This window comes from Dendropsophus ebraccatus, chromosome 15 (genome assembly GCF_027789765.1).
Source record: "Dendropsophus ebraccatus isolate aDenEbr1 chromosome 15, aDenEbr1.pat, whole genome shotgun sequence".
In the NCBI taxonomy this organism is placed as follows: Eukaryota; Metazoa; Chordata; class Amphibia; order Anura; family Hylidae; genus Dendropsophus; species Dendropsophus ebraccatus.
In genome coordinates this window covers 47,170,508-47,183,611 of record NC_091468.1, presented here as the reverse complement: position 1 = coordinate 47,183,611, position 13,104 = coordinate 47,170,508, and positions in this window count along the sequence as shown.

The window sequence follows — 13,104 nt, the reverse complement described above, 5'->3', positions numbered from 1 at the left end:
GGAGGCTGTGGTTGGCTTAAGTTGGACTGGATCGCCAGACTTTTCTTCTTCTTCTTCTATACGATAAGTATTGTCTGCTTTCACTGTGCATAGCCAGCAGGCAAATCTGACCATGTTCATATGAAATTCTTTCAGGATCCAGTCATTGCTCTATTATTTTATAGGACATGATTTGCAATACGACGGAACACATACCAGGATATTCTTTTTACCTTTTTAGTATTTGTATGTGCGTTTTTATTATTTTTGTGAGTCACTTAGCACAGCCCATTTTATACTTGGGACGTCACTTCTAAAGCCTCTTGTTTCGTACTTTTTTGACTTTTGTGAGACTATTTATTTCTTTATTGTGGTAATTTTTTTTTCATTTGAGATGATCAGAAAACAGTATTTTTGCACAGTCGTGAGAATATATGCATACTACTCTGTGTCACAGTAATATGATACAATAGGTTTTTTTGTAGTCTTGTGTCTCGTCCTGTGTGTCTTAGTAAATTATTAGATTTTATGGATATCTTAAGAAGTAGTGGATGGCATGTGTCAGCTGTTGTGCATAATGTCATGCTGCGGTTTCCAACCTATATAAGGGACACTCTGTCTTCCTTCTCGATGTGTAACTATGTAGCCAATATCTAATAACTCTTCAGCAGGAAATACTGTCTTTTTGTGTGCACATTGTACAGGTAATAAAGTGACAGTATGCAACAGTAATAAATGGTGGTGTTTTTTTTTTTCCCCCTTTCTTTTTGCACATCCATTCCCTATTGGATTGCTGTATTTTGTGAACTTAAGCAAAGAGCCAGAGAACAATGACACAATTTAAATTCTGTACATTGATGTATTGATGCAACAATAATGATTAAATTTGATGAAAACTGCAGTTCAATGTTTCCAAATGTAAAATAATGCACTTGGGGAGGAGGAATCCTCTGAGTATCATGTCGGCAGTTCTGTGTCCCCAAAGACTTCAGAAGAGAAGGATTTAGCGGTAGTGATTTCTGACAGCCTTAAAATGAGTCACCAGTGCAACCAGGCGGTGGGGAAAGCAAATCGTATGCTGGGGTATATATAATATTCGCATGCTGGGCTGTATAGCTAGAGGTATAACCAGTAGGAAGAGGGAGATTGTGATCCTGCTGTATAGAGCTCTAGTGACACCACATCCGGAATACTGTGTCATGTTCTAGAGACCTCACCTACATAAAGATATTGATAAAATAGAACGGGTCCAAAGATGGGCTACAAAAATGGTGGAGGCATAAAACATATCAGGAAAGGCTTGGTGTCACTGTCGTTATAATTTTCAAATTGTATATCAACAGGGGATGTGAAATAAAGAAGTTTGCAATTTACATTAAAAATGTTTTAGTTATTATGGGAAACATATGACTTCCTGTATTTTAGTCTCCTTTGAAAGAAAAAAAAAAAAAGACACTAAACACAGAGTAGATAGTCATGTGATTCATGGACACATTGAGCCTCTGCTTGCCAGACACTACAAGCGTCAGCCTTCAGGAGACTGGACCTGGATACAGGTAAGTATAGCTTTGTTATTAAATTGTCACGTACACACTTACCGGCACGTGACGTGGATGCGACTTCAAGGGGTTAATCTATTTCCACTCACTCAATCTTGCACTCGCCTACTCTTTTTAGGTGGCAAATTGAGCATAAATCACACCCCAACACAGTCTAAGCACCTCAATACACACGCTTGCCACCACCTTTAAATTAAGTGGGCCCTATACGTATATAACAGCTTCCCACATCAGTATTTACTTCATCCACCGGAGGATACTCCAGGCTAATGTCCATACCTTTGCTTCCAGGGTCCTGGACATCTGAGTTCTTTGACTCTGCACGGCTTGTTGGGAACAGCTCCCTAATCCCGGGGTGGGAGGCTGTCCCTTTAACAGATTCTGACTCCTCACACTGCTGAGACACAGAACCCATAGTTGCAAGAACGCAGTCCATTTTTAAACTTTATGGGGGCATCAGGGCTTACCACCCCATCTCCTGGTGCAGACATCAGGGTTCCTTCCACAACATCCGCCAAGCAGAACATCTCAAAATGACTGTCAGTCTTTTAGGTACCCACCACCTCAGCCTCAGTGGGTTCACAAGTGACTTCTTCCTTAGGCAGTCCATTTAGATCCAGGGGTGTCTCCAGGGAGGGGTTACACCAGATGCTAGTGGTTGCAGCACTTTCCAGGTTCTTGGAACAGTCCCATAATCCTTTACCATTTCCCACAGGCCCACATGTTGTAACATCACAGTCCTTGCCATCGGTATCACACAGTACCTGGCTGGTTCTGCTGATCTCCTCAGGAGCTGCTGTGTTTTCCATAACTGGGGTCTCCACATGCTAGAGTGTCCTCGGCTCCACATTGGTTCCCAGCCACACACTAGTAGCCACCTCTTGTTCTGGCACAGTCCTTGTAATAACAGTGTCCTTAGGGGTTTAGCATCTTGGCACACTCTTGGATGAGTGCACGTTTAATGGTGTCCTAGTCCTGATAAGTCTCCCCAGGCAAGCAAACCAAAGTTTCCAGTAGGTTTCCACTGAGGCAGTAGATGAAATTGTGTGCCCATTTCTCTGCAGGCACATGGAGTTGTCGACAAATCACTTCATACTGAGGCACCAGGGTGTGTAGGTCCTCATCTGCCTCCAGAAGGGGCAAATCATCAGGATCAGGCCCATACCCCTTTGCCCCCGCATGGCTCCCAAGCATTTGTATTATCTTCCTCTCAAATTCTCTGGTAGCTTCCATCTCAGGTTGCATGTATTTCAGGCGTTTCTGGGGCTCCCATATAGTCAGATGCTGCAACAACTTTTGCAGGCAGAGATCTGTGCTCATGGTTTAAAAATAAAAAGATAGAAAAGAAAAACAAGATAGGGGAGGGGAATTGTTAGCACGTATCTCAAAAGTAAGCACCGAGTTAGTCCTTGTAGAACTGGTGTACTCCTTGCAAGTATACTGCCAGTCCTTTAGTACACGGAATAATTGCTTAAACCAAGCACTAAAGCTCTAATAGAAGTAAAAATATTCCACCACTCTGCCACCAAATTGTCACGTACACACTTACCAGCACGTGACGTGGATGCCACTGCAAGGGGTTAATCTATTTCCGCTCACTCAATCTTGCACTTGCCTTTCACTCAGGTGGCAAATTGAGCATAAATCACACCCCAAAACAGTCCCAGCACCCCAACACAGTCCAAGCACCTCAATGCTGCCACCACCTTTCAAATTAAGTGTGAAAGGACACTGTCAACCCACAACACCACTCACTGGCACTCACAGGGTTAAAACACTATGGATTCTTAGAGCATACAAGGACCAAACTTATTAAAGTTTTAACAGACAAAAGGTACAGTGCTTACAAAAATAAAGGTAAAATAAGGTGACATACATACATGGCAGAAACTAAGACAATAGTTATTACCTTCAAAGGGGGTAGGAGAAATCATGGATAGCAGCTAAGTCAGACTGACCCCCTATACTGCCACACGGTTTTGCTGTTGCCGCCATATTTTATACCATCAAAAATCAGCTTAGATTTCCGAGCCGCCCATCAGGTGATAAGGATAATGAGTAGAGATGAGCGAACCAGATTCGGGTTCGAGTCGATCCGAACCCAAACGTTCGGCATTTGATTAGCTGGGGCTGCTGAACTTGGATAAAGCCCTAAGGTTGCCTGGAAAACATGGATACAGCCAATGACTATATCCATGTTTTCCACATAGCCTTAGGGCTTTATCCAACTTCAGCAGCCACCGCTAATCAAATGCCGAACGTTCGGGTTTGGATCGACTCAAGCATGCTCCAGGTTCGCTCTTCTCTAATAATGAGTTGTCCCTGATTGGCTGATTAGGTGATAATGGGGAAGGACCAGGGACACCTCATTGCATATATCCTGTAATTGAACCATTGTCCTATGGTGGGGGGGTGTTGTGCTTGAGTGGATCTTACCAATTCTTTGAAGTAGATAAGAACTCCAGGTTTCCTGAGACCCTCAATAAACCAGGCCTAGTGTTTCCTGACCAGAGATCCTAAATAAACTGCCCAGAGTTTATGATGTTTGGACAAGCCAAGGTACAGTGAGTGGCATACACAGAACAGTCTGTAGTGTTTGAATACGTAAAACACTTTCATAACCACTTATAATAAGACTGTACACACTCATCAATAGGGACAGGGCTGTCCACATTCCTCATAAGTCTCTCTTTTTTTTTTTTTTTTATTTTTTTTTCTTCAATCAGCACAACACTAAAAAGCTTCAGTCTTCAGGAGACTGGACCTGGATACAGGTAAGTACAGCTTTGTTATTAGGCAAGATAACAACAAAAAAAAAAAATTGCAAACTTCAATTAAATTTATTTGACATCTACTGTTGATTTAGAATTTGAAAGTTATAATGACAGTGACACTTAAAGGATTTGAATCTGTATAATCTAGAGGAAAGAAGAGAAAGGAGGACATGATTGCAACCTTTAAATATGTTAGGACTAAATAAGGTTTAGGAGGGAAGTGTTTTTAAGTAAAAATTGAAAATGAACTAAAGAACAAGAGGACACAGTGAGAGGTTAGATGGGAAAAATTAGAAGCAACATGAAGAACATTCCAGCAGTGGTAGGTAAATCTACAATAACTGAAGGTAAACCTGCCTGGGATAAACATATAGCTATCCTGAAATAATAAATACTACAAGGCCAGACTAGATGGACCAAGTGGTCTTTTTCTGCCAAATCTTCTTTGTTTCTACATTGTTGTGCACACCCATTGCCCCAATGTGACTGTGGCAAACACAGGCCAGTGTGATTCCAGATAACATAGACCCAGTGTAGTAGCACATGGACATGGCCCAGTGTGGTTGTGTGCAGAAACATACCCAGCAGGCAAGAGCTCAGTGTGGTAGTGGCAGACACGTGGCTAGTGTGGTTGTGGGCAAACATGAGCCTAGTATGGTTGTGCACACCCACTGGCCCAATGTGACTGTGGCGAACACAAGCCAGTGTGATTTAGGCGAAAATAGACCCAGTGTAGTCTCACATAGACATGGGCCCAGTATGATTCTGGCGAGCACAAGCCCAGTGTGGTTGCGCACAAACATGGACCCAGTGTTGTTGTGTGCAGAAACAAACCTAGTGAGCTCAGTGTGGTAGCTGCAGACACGGTCCTAGTGTGATTGTACAATGCTACAGCACGCATAAGTATAGTGTGTGTGTGTGTGCACAACACGGGACCAGTACACTATGATTGTGCGACATTCCCCCAGTGTTGTTGGATGATATTGGACCACTGTCATTTTACAACATTGGCTTATTGTGATTGCTTAACTTGGACTCTATGGGGGAGATTTATCAAAGGGTGTAAAATTTAGACTGGTGCAAACTGCCCACTGCAACCAATCACAGCTCAGCTTTAGGCAGTGCTGAAAGGAAAGCTGAGCTGTGATTGGTTGCTGCGGGCAGTTTACACCAGTCTACATTTTATACCCTTTGATAAATCTCACCCTATGTGATTACACAGGCACAGAGGCAGTATGATTAAGTTACATGGGCCCACTATAATTGCATGACATGGACCAAATGCGATTGGGAACACGGTCATAGTGCATTCGTAACTGTTGTCGTTCATTCACACTAGGTCAGTGTAATGTAATTACACAGGACCCTTGTTGTGCAAGTACACTTGACCTGTGTCATGCAACTAAACTGCGACCATGTCCCACACTCACACTGGCCCCAGGCATGTGCAACCACAGTGAGCCCATGTCACATCATTAGGGTTTGTGCCGCACAACACAGGCCCAGTATGATAACATGACAGAGACACAGAATGCTTGTATGGCTAACATAGCCCCAGTGTGGTTCTGAACGTGGGACGAGAGTTTGTGTATGACGTCACGATTCTAATTGGAGATTAGTGAACTTACAGTAAGTGTACACACCATATATACTACACATAAATACAATTCACTGTTAATATGTACTAGAACTGAAAATTATATAAAACAAAAAAAAACAAAACAAAAACTAAATATTCCCTAGTATAATGCATTGGGCAAAATCAATATATAATACAGAAATCAGCTTTTTATTAGAGTTGGGCCATCTAAAATATAGGTGTCAAACTCAGGCCCTCCAGCTGTTACATGACTACAATTCCCATCATGCCAGGACAAACAAAGCTAAAGCTTATATTATGGCACACTAGAGGGCACTGTTGTTTTGATCCTTTGCATTCATCATAAAATTCTGAGGGGGAAGTCTTAAGAATATGACATTAACAATTCAAAGTCTGTTATATATCTAGTAGTATGCTGCCTATATATATTTTTTTTCTTTGCAGCCGAATATCCTGTGTGGCAAGAAGTACAGTTTGCATTACTAATGAGGTGTTCTTTGCACCATGTTTCTGGCTGACATCAGGCACATATTCTTATGTTCCCTTAGGCTTCTGTTGTCTACACACGATTCCCTTCATTGAGGAAACAAGGATTAGGCATGTTGGATTGGAACTTGGCTAATCCTTGTTACATTGGGAGATAACCAATCCGAAAGATCTCTGGAAATGTCTTATTCCCTTCCACATAAGTCCCCATGGATGTTTCTTGGAGATTGAAGGGGGATGTTAGACAAATCCTCCCATCTGAGGTCTATAGCTGGCTGGGCTGGGCTCATCTTCCCATTGTGAATGACCAGACCTGGGTATATTACACTCCAGTGGTGTCATTATTATCGGTGGACCATGTGCAGTGTGCATCTATTGAATGTGTCCATTTTGACCCAAACGCTGTTTAGGAGATTATTCAGGTGCAATTAGGCTCCATTCACTCCAATGGAACTGAGTTACAGAACCCCAACCAAAAGCCCTGCTTTCTCTGGAAGAACGTGGCCATGTTTTTCTAACACTGGATAACCCCTGTAAGTATCTTGTACCAGCCAATGCCAAGTCACCCCTTAGGCTGTGTTCACACAGTTTGGAATCTCACTGCAGTACTGTCACGGCACTGCAGAATCTTCACAGAAATTATGCAGTACTGCAATTTGTCAACACAGCCTAAACCCTATTACTACATGTAGTAGATGCTTTCTGGGATTGACCCCATGATTGACATCACTAGGACAAAGGTAATTGGGATTTAGAAATCACCTTTGCATAGCTCCCAAATGTCCCGGATCCGGTGGGACAGCACCCCAAAAACGCGACTGTCCTGCCGGATCCGGGACATTTGGGAGCTATGCAAAGGTGATTTCTAAACCCCAATTACCTTTGTCCTAGTGATGTCAATCATGGGGTCAATCCCAGAAAGCATCTACTACATGTAGTAATAGGGTTTAGGCTGTGTTGACAAATTGCAACGGCACCCAGTGTCCCGCATTTTATTGGGTGTAAAAGAAAAACAACAAAGCAGTAACCCACCTGTCCACTGGTCCCAGCAGCTCCTCTCCCGGCAGAGTACGCACTCCTGTCATTCTTCGACGCAGGCAGCGGGGTATACAGACACTGACTGTGCCGGAAGTGTCCTGCAGCCTCTATCATGAATTATAGAGGCTGCAGGACACTTCCAGCACAGTCAGTGTCTCTGTACCCCGTTGCCCACGCAAGAGGATGACAGGAGTGCGCGCTCTGCTGGGAGAGGAGCTGCGAGGAGCTGCTGGGACCGGCGGACAGGTGAGTTACTGCTTGTTTTTCTGGTGGGGCCACACTATATGGGGGCATTGGCTACTATGTGGGGCACTATATGGGGGCATTGGCTACTATGTAGGGCACTATATGGGGGCATTGGCTACTATGTGGGGCACTATATGGGGGCATTGGCTACTATGTGGGGCACTATATGGGGGCATTGGATACTATGTGGGGCACTATATGGGGGCATTGGCTACTATGTGGGGCACTATATGGGGGCATTGGCTACTATGTGGGGCACTATATGGGGGCATTGGATACTATGTGGGACACTATATGGGGGCATTGGAATCTATGTGGGGCACTATATGGGGGCATTGGAATCTATGTGGGGCACTATATGGGGGCATTGGCTACTATGTGGGGCACTATATGAGGGGAATGGATACTATGTGGGGCACTATATGGGGGCATTGGAATCTGTGGGGCACTATATGAGGGGAATGGATACTATGTGGGGAACTATATGAAGGGAATTGATACTATGTGGGGAACTATATAAAGGGAATTGATATAATGTGGGGCACTGTAATGGGGGATTGGATACTATGTAGGGCACTATGTGGGGGATTGGAAACTATATGGGGCACTATATGATGGATTGGAGACTATGAAGGGTACTATTCAGTCAGCAGCATGTGGTGACTGTAGGGGAGTGGCTATGGAGGGTCGCTATGGGGGCGTGGCTATGGGGACCGCGTTGCACGTGCCCCTCTTTGCTCTTTGCAAAAGTTGGGAAGTATGCCTTTGTGTTTTGTAGATTGGACTTTTCCAGGTTCCCTGGTTCTTTCAGTTTCATTGTAAATGACTCCAGCAAGGATGGGCACAGAGGATATAACTCAGATCTGCCAGGAAGTCAGCAGAGGTAGAAAATGTCATCTGGTCAGGCCAATTATTACATGTATTTGTTTTTGTTTTTTACACGTAGTACAATAGTACCAGTAGCAGAAAACTACAAACCTAGCAGCCTAAAAATGCCTTTCCCCAATTCTCAAATTCTTCCCCCTGTACATACCATAATAAATTTTCTGTGCAATATCCATTTGTCTCTCCTGTAATATATTAGATTAATATTCACCCTTGTACTCCAATACATGGAATACAAGCAAGCATATGTGTGCCTTAAGCACCGATTGCAAAGTTCTCACTCCAGGTTAACAGTTTCGCCCCTAGGTGTCAGTATTTTTTATGAGTCCTGTTCCATGCACAGCTGAGGAAGGTAACTGGTAAATGTTATTGTTGTACCATGTGTTCTGTGCTGACCTATAGGAGGTGCTTTCTCTTCTTCACCCTATCCCTGTTCTACACGCACGCTTGCCCCCTGTAGGAGGAGTTAGTAAGCTCTGTGTGGGAGGAAGTGAGCAGGGCAGTCTAGTCTAAAATGGAGTATGGAAAGATGCAGCTAGAGACAACAAGTTCTTTATTTACTTCTACTATACCTACTATGCAGTGCTAAGCACTTAAAGGTAGAAGAGTCCAGGAACACTCTGACCCACGCAGAGAACACATCTAAAAAGTGCAGAGCAGTATCCTGAAACACAAGAGGAACTAGCCTGGATAAGACAAAGCTACCGAAAGAGGTCTACGTATCCTATCTCGCAACACTTGTAACTGGGAAGACCCAGAAGCTTAGCTACACCCAGATAACTGGGTCTGGGGCTTCTATTACCCTATTAGGATGGGTAGTTTGACACTGTAGAGCACAAGGTGGTCAGCCATAGTCTAAACACAGGTACAAGTGCAAATATTTCACTCTAAAGTATTTCTTCAAAGTTCCGGCAGAGAACATTGCTACACTGTTTTGGGGCTCCTTCGACAAACTGTTCTCCTCCACTCAACTCTCCAAGCACCGCTACAACTACCTCTCTTCTACTCTACTTCTCTGAGTACCTCCTCAAGCACAAACAAGTTCCAGCACTAAAGTCTGTATCAAAGATTTATCTATTTTACAAGAGTGTATTGTACTATTAAAGAATTCTACAGTAAAGCTGTTCTATTTTTAAAACACTGGGACTCCTGGGAATCCTTCGTATGCGCCAGCACCAATACACACAAACCTCAGACCTTGGGTTATTTTTCCCCTTTCTGTGGGTGGCGGTACCTATAGTCCCGGTGGGTCAGTTGTCACTCAGGACTACCATAACAAGAGCTCAAGGGACCTGAACAAGCCCGGCAGGTTACCGACCATCTTGGGGACACAAACCGGCCACACACACTACAAAGCAGGCACCAACATCCCACCTGTGTGCTGGACTGGCGTCACGACATTACCATCACCGGCCGAGTACCACACATGCAATCTTGGTTTACTCACTGCCATTGCCTTCCCTGCCTAGGTGATTTTTAAGCCAGGTTGCTCCAGTCACTCCATTTGGAGTGCCTCACACCACCATTGTGTCCTTATGGCAACTATGCCACTACCTTTTATAGATCATGTCTCACAAGAGTGTGAAAAACAGGGGTGCCATCTCTGTAAGGACCATTCAATTTAAAGGGGTATTCCGGTTTGGAAACCATTTAAGGTTATTGTAAATTTAGAAGGAATCTCCTGTTCAGGATCCTCATCACTCCAGATAAGAGAGTAGGAAATTGTCCAACGAACGAGAACTCTCAAGTTAATTGGATGATTGTGCCTTGGCCGGAATAACTTTTACTTGTGTACTCTTCAGTGCAATACAATAAAGTAAAATTAGTGCAAAAGTTATTCACAAAAATTGATATAACAACGTTCTTTTTCCTGATGGACAACACAGAAGGGGGTAAGTAGGAAGTTGGTGTAACTTTAGTGTGGTAAGGTTCAGGGGCTGTCTTGGGGCCTTGCCTATTAGTACAGTACTTTGCTGGGATGACTTGTCTAAAAGAAGAAGCTCGTACTCACGGTTAAGTCTGAGAAAGAAGACCACCTTTTGCCAGAAGAACCTACAGAGTGTTCGGTCTGGTGGTACGAGTCCCAGGTTTGAACAACTGGGTACAGATAACCCCGTCAAGGTTTTCTGAGTAGGTATAGCATATACCAATGGAGTGCTTCAGCTTGTGCTCTTTACTCCACTGCGGATCAATCCTAGACAGGTGGATTGTCCTGACAATATAGACTATCCCAGGTGTAGGCAAGGTGTACCCAGCTCACAGTTACCCCACCTCTGGGTTTAGCACTGCACAGCATAGAATCTCACAAACTATCTTCTCCATCTCCAAACTCCAACTAATTGAGAAGGACCCTGGGCCAGGCCCAGATGCAACTAGTAGAAGGGTCTCTCTCTCTGTCTTGTTCTCCCTCTCAACACCAACTAGAAAGACCCCCTCACCAGGAACTAACTATCCTTTATAGAGGTGACTGGGACTAACCACTTAGTGGGGAAAGTGCTGGAAGAAAGTGGTGTGAGTATGCAATAAGGTGAAACGTGTGAGACACCTAAACCAGTGATTAGATAACAGAACAGTGAACAAACAAAGTTAACCCTTCAACCTTCAGCTGTGCAGTTAGGGGAGAGTGAGACACCAAGTGGTGATCGTGCAGAAAGGCACTCATTACCCCAGAATGTGACACCTGACAGACAGGTGTCTGTTACCTTTTGACAGGTGAAATCTTCCTGTGTACATAGGAATGTGCGGGCTACTATGATGAAGTTTATAGGCCGCACGATTGATTGAGCCTTGTAAAAGCTCTGTAAAGGGGCGCAATCTTGCTGATCGGCCCATTGCAAAAGAGCCCTTACAGTGGAGCGCATATCTTGCAGGTTGTGTCACCCATTCAATGCATCTTTGTTGGTCACACATTGACCCTGAGTAAACAGGTGATGTGGCCCACAGTGATGCATTGCATTGAGTCACACAAACAATCCAGCTGGGCCTCTAGGTTGATGCCTTGTAGGATCAGAAAACAAGTGCTGATTAAAGAGTTCAGCACCTGCTGCAACCCGCCTCATCTGTAAAAGGTCCTTTACACAGGTCTCGACCTTCCACAACCCGCACACTGACCAAACAATGGCTCCCACATTTCTGCCATCTCTTTTGTACATAAGCCATCACATGTTCATCATGTTCAGCCTATTACCCCTAATGATGCCCCTGGTATTGCAGTTAACCCCTAATGATGCCCCTGGAATTTTAATTAATCCCCAATGATGTCCCTGGTATTTTAGTTAATCCCCGATGATGCCCCAGTATTGTACTTTACCCCATTGATGCCCCTAGTCTGTACCGGAAAAAAACCCACATTGTTTTATGAATGAACATGGGCTGGGTCCTTTGTCTTCTTCTGCAGTTTGGAGCAGCACAGGTCTTCTCCTACTTGTGCCGTGCAATGAAATTATGTTATCACGCATGGCCCAGAGAAGAGCAGAAGACGTGTGTTGGCATGGAGTACAGGAGACGGTATGCACAGCAACTTCCTGTTTCTAGCAGGTGCCGCACTCAATAAAGGACACAGGACGAGCCGCATCCAAAACCCTCAGGGATTGGAGGTTCCCCACCCTTGCTCTAGACATAAAGAATGACCCCTTGTCTTAAATACAGTTCTGTAAAACGGTCTTAAAGAGGAGACAGCTGTGCAGGGAATGGTTGAGGCCATCTCTGCTGCAACATGTGCTAGAGATGAGCGAACCTGGAGCATGCTCGAGTCCATCAGAACCCGAACGTTCGGCATTTGATTAGCGGTGGCTGCTGAAGTTGGATAAAGCCCTAAGGCTATGTGGAAAACATGGATATAGTCATTGGCTGTATCCATGTTTTCCAGACAACCTTAGAGCTTTATCCAACTTCAGCAGCCCCCGCTAATCAAATGCCGATCATTCGGGTTCGGATGGACTCGAGCATGCTCCAGGTTCGCTCATCTCTACTGAGTACTAGTGTAGAGCAAGCACTAGAAATCTTAAGTCTATAGCCTATGGCTGTATCCATGTTTTCCAGGCAGCCTTAAGGCTACATCCAACTTCCTCAGCCACCGGTAATCGAATGCAGAACATTTGGACTCGAGCATACTGGAGTTGCACTCACGAACTGGAGAGAATGGAACCGCTGCACATCCCATCTATGGCTGATACTAATGCCGCTAGGCCTATATTAAAAATCAACACCAGAGTGTCTGTATATGAATTGATCAAGCCATATTGCCCCGTGTACCACCGCGCAGGTCCTCTGGTCCACACGGGTCCCTATGCTAACTCCACACCGTGTCGGTCAGCGACCGCCAACCCCGCAAAGCGTGCAGGTGCAGGAAAGGGAGGCCATGGAGCGGCCCTGCAACCCCAATGTCACAGGACCAGACCCAAAAAGCCCAACCAAAACCCAGCCAACACCACCGGCAGGGAAGGCTGCCCCCAAACGACACAAGTATGGATATGGTATTACACTTACCATTGCTGCTCTCACAGAATGGGGAAGACAGAGGGTCCAGACATGTGAG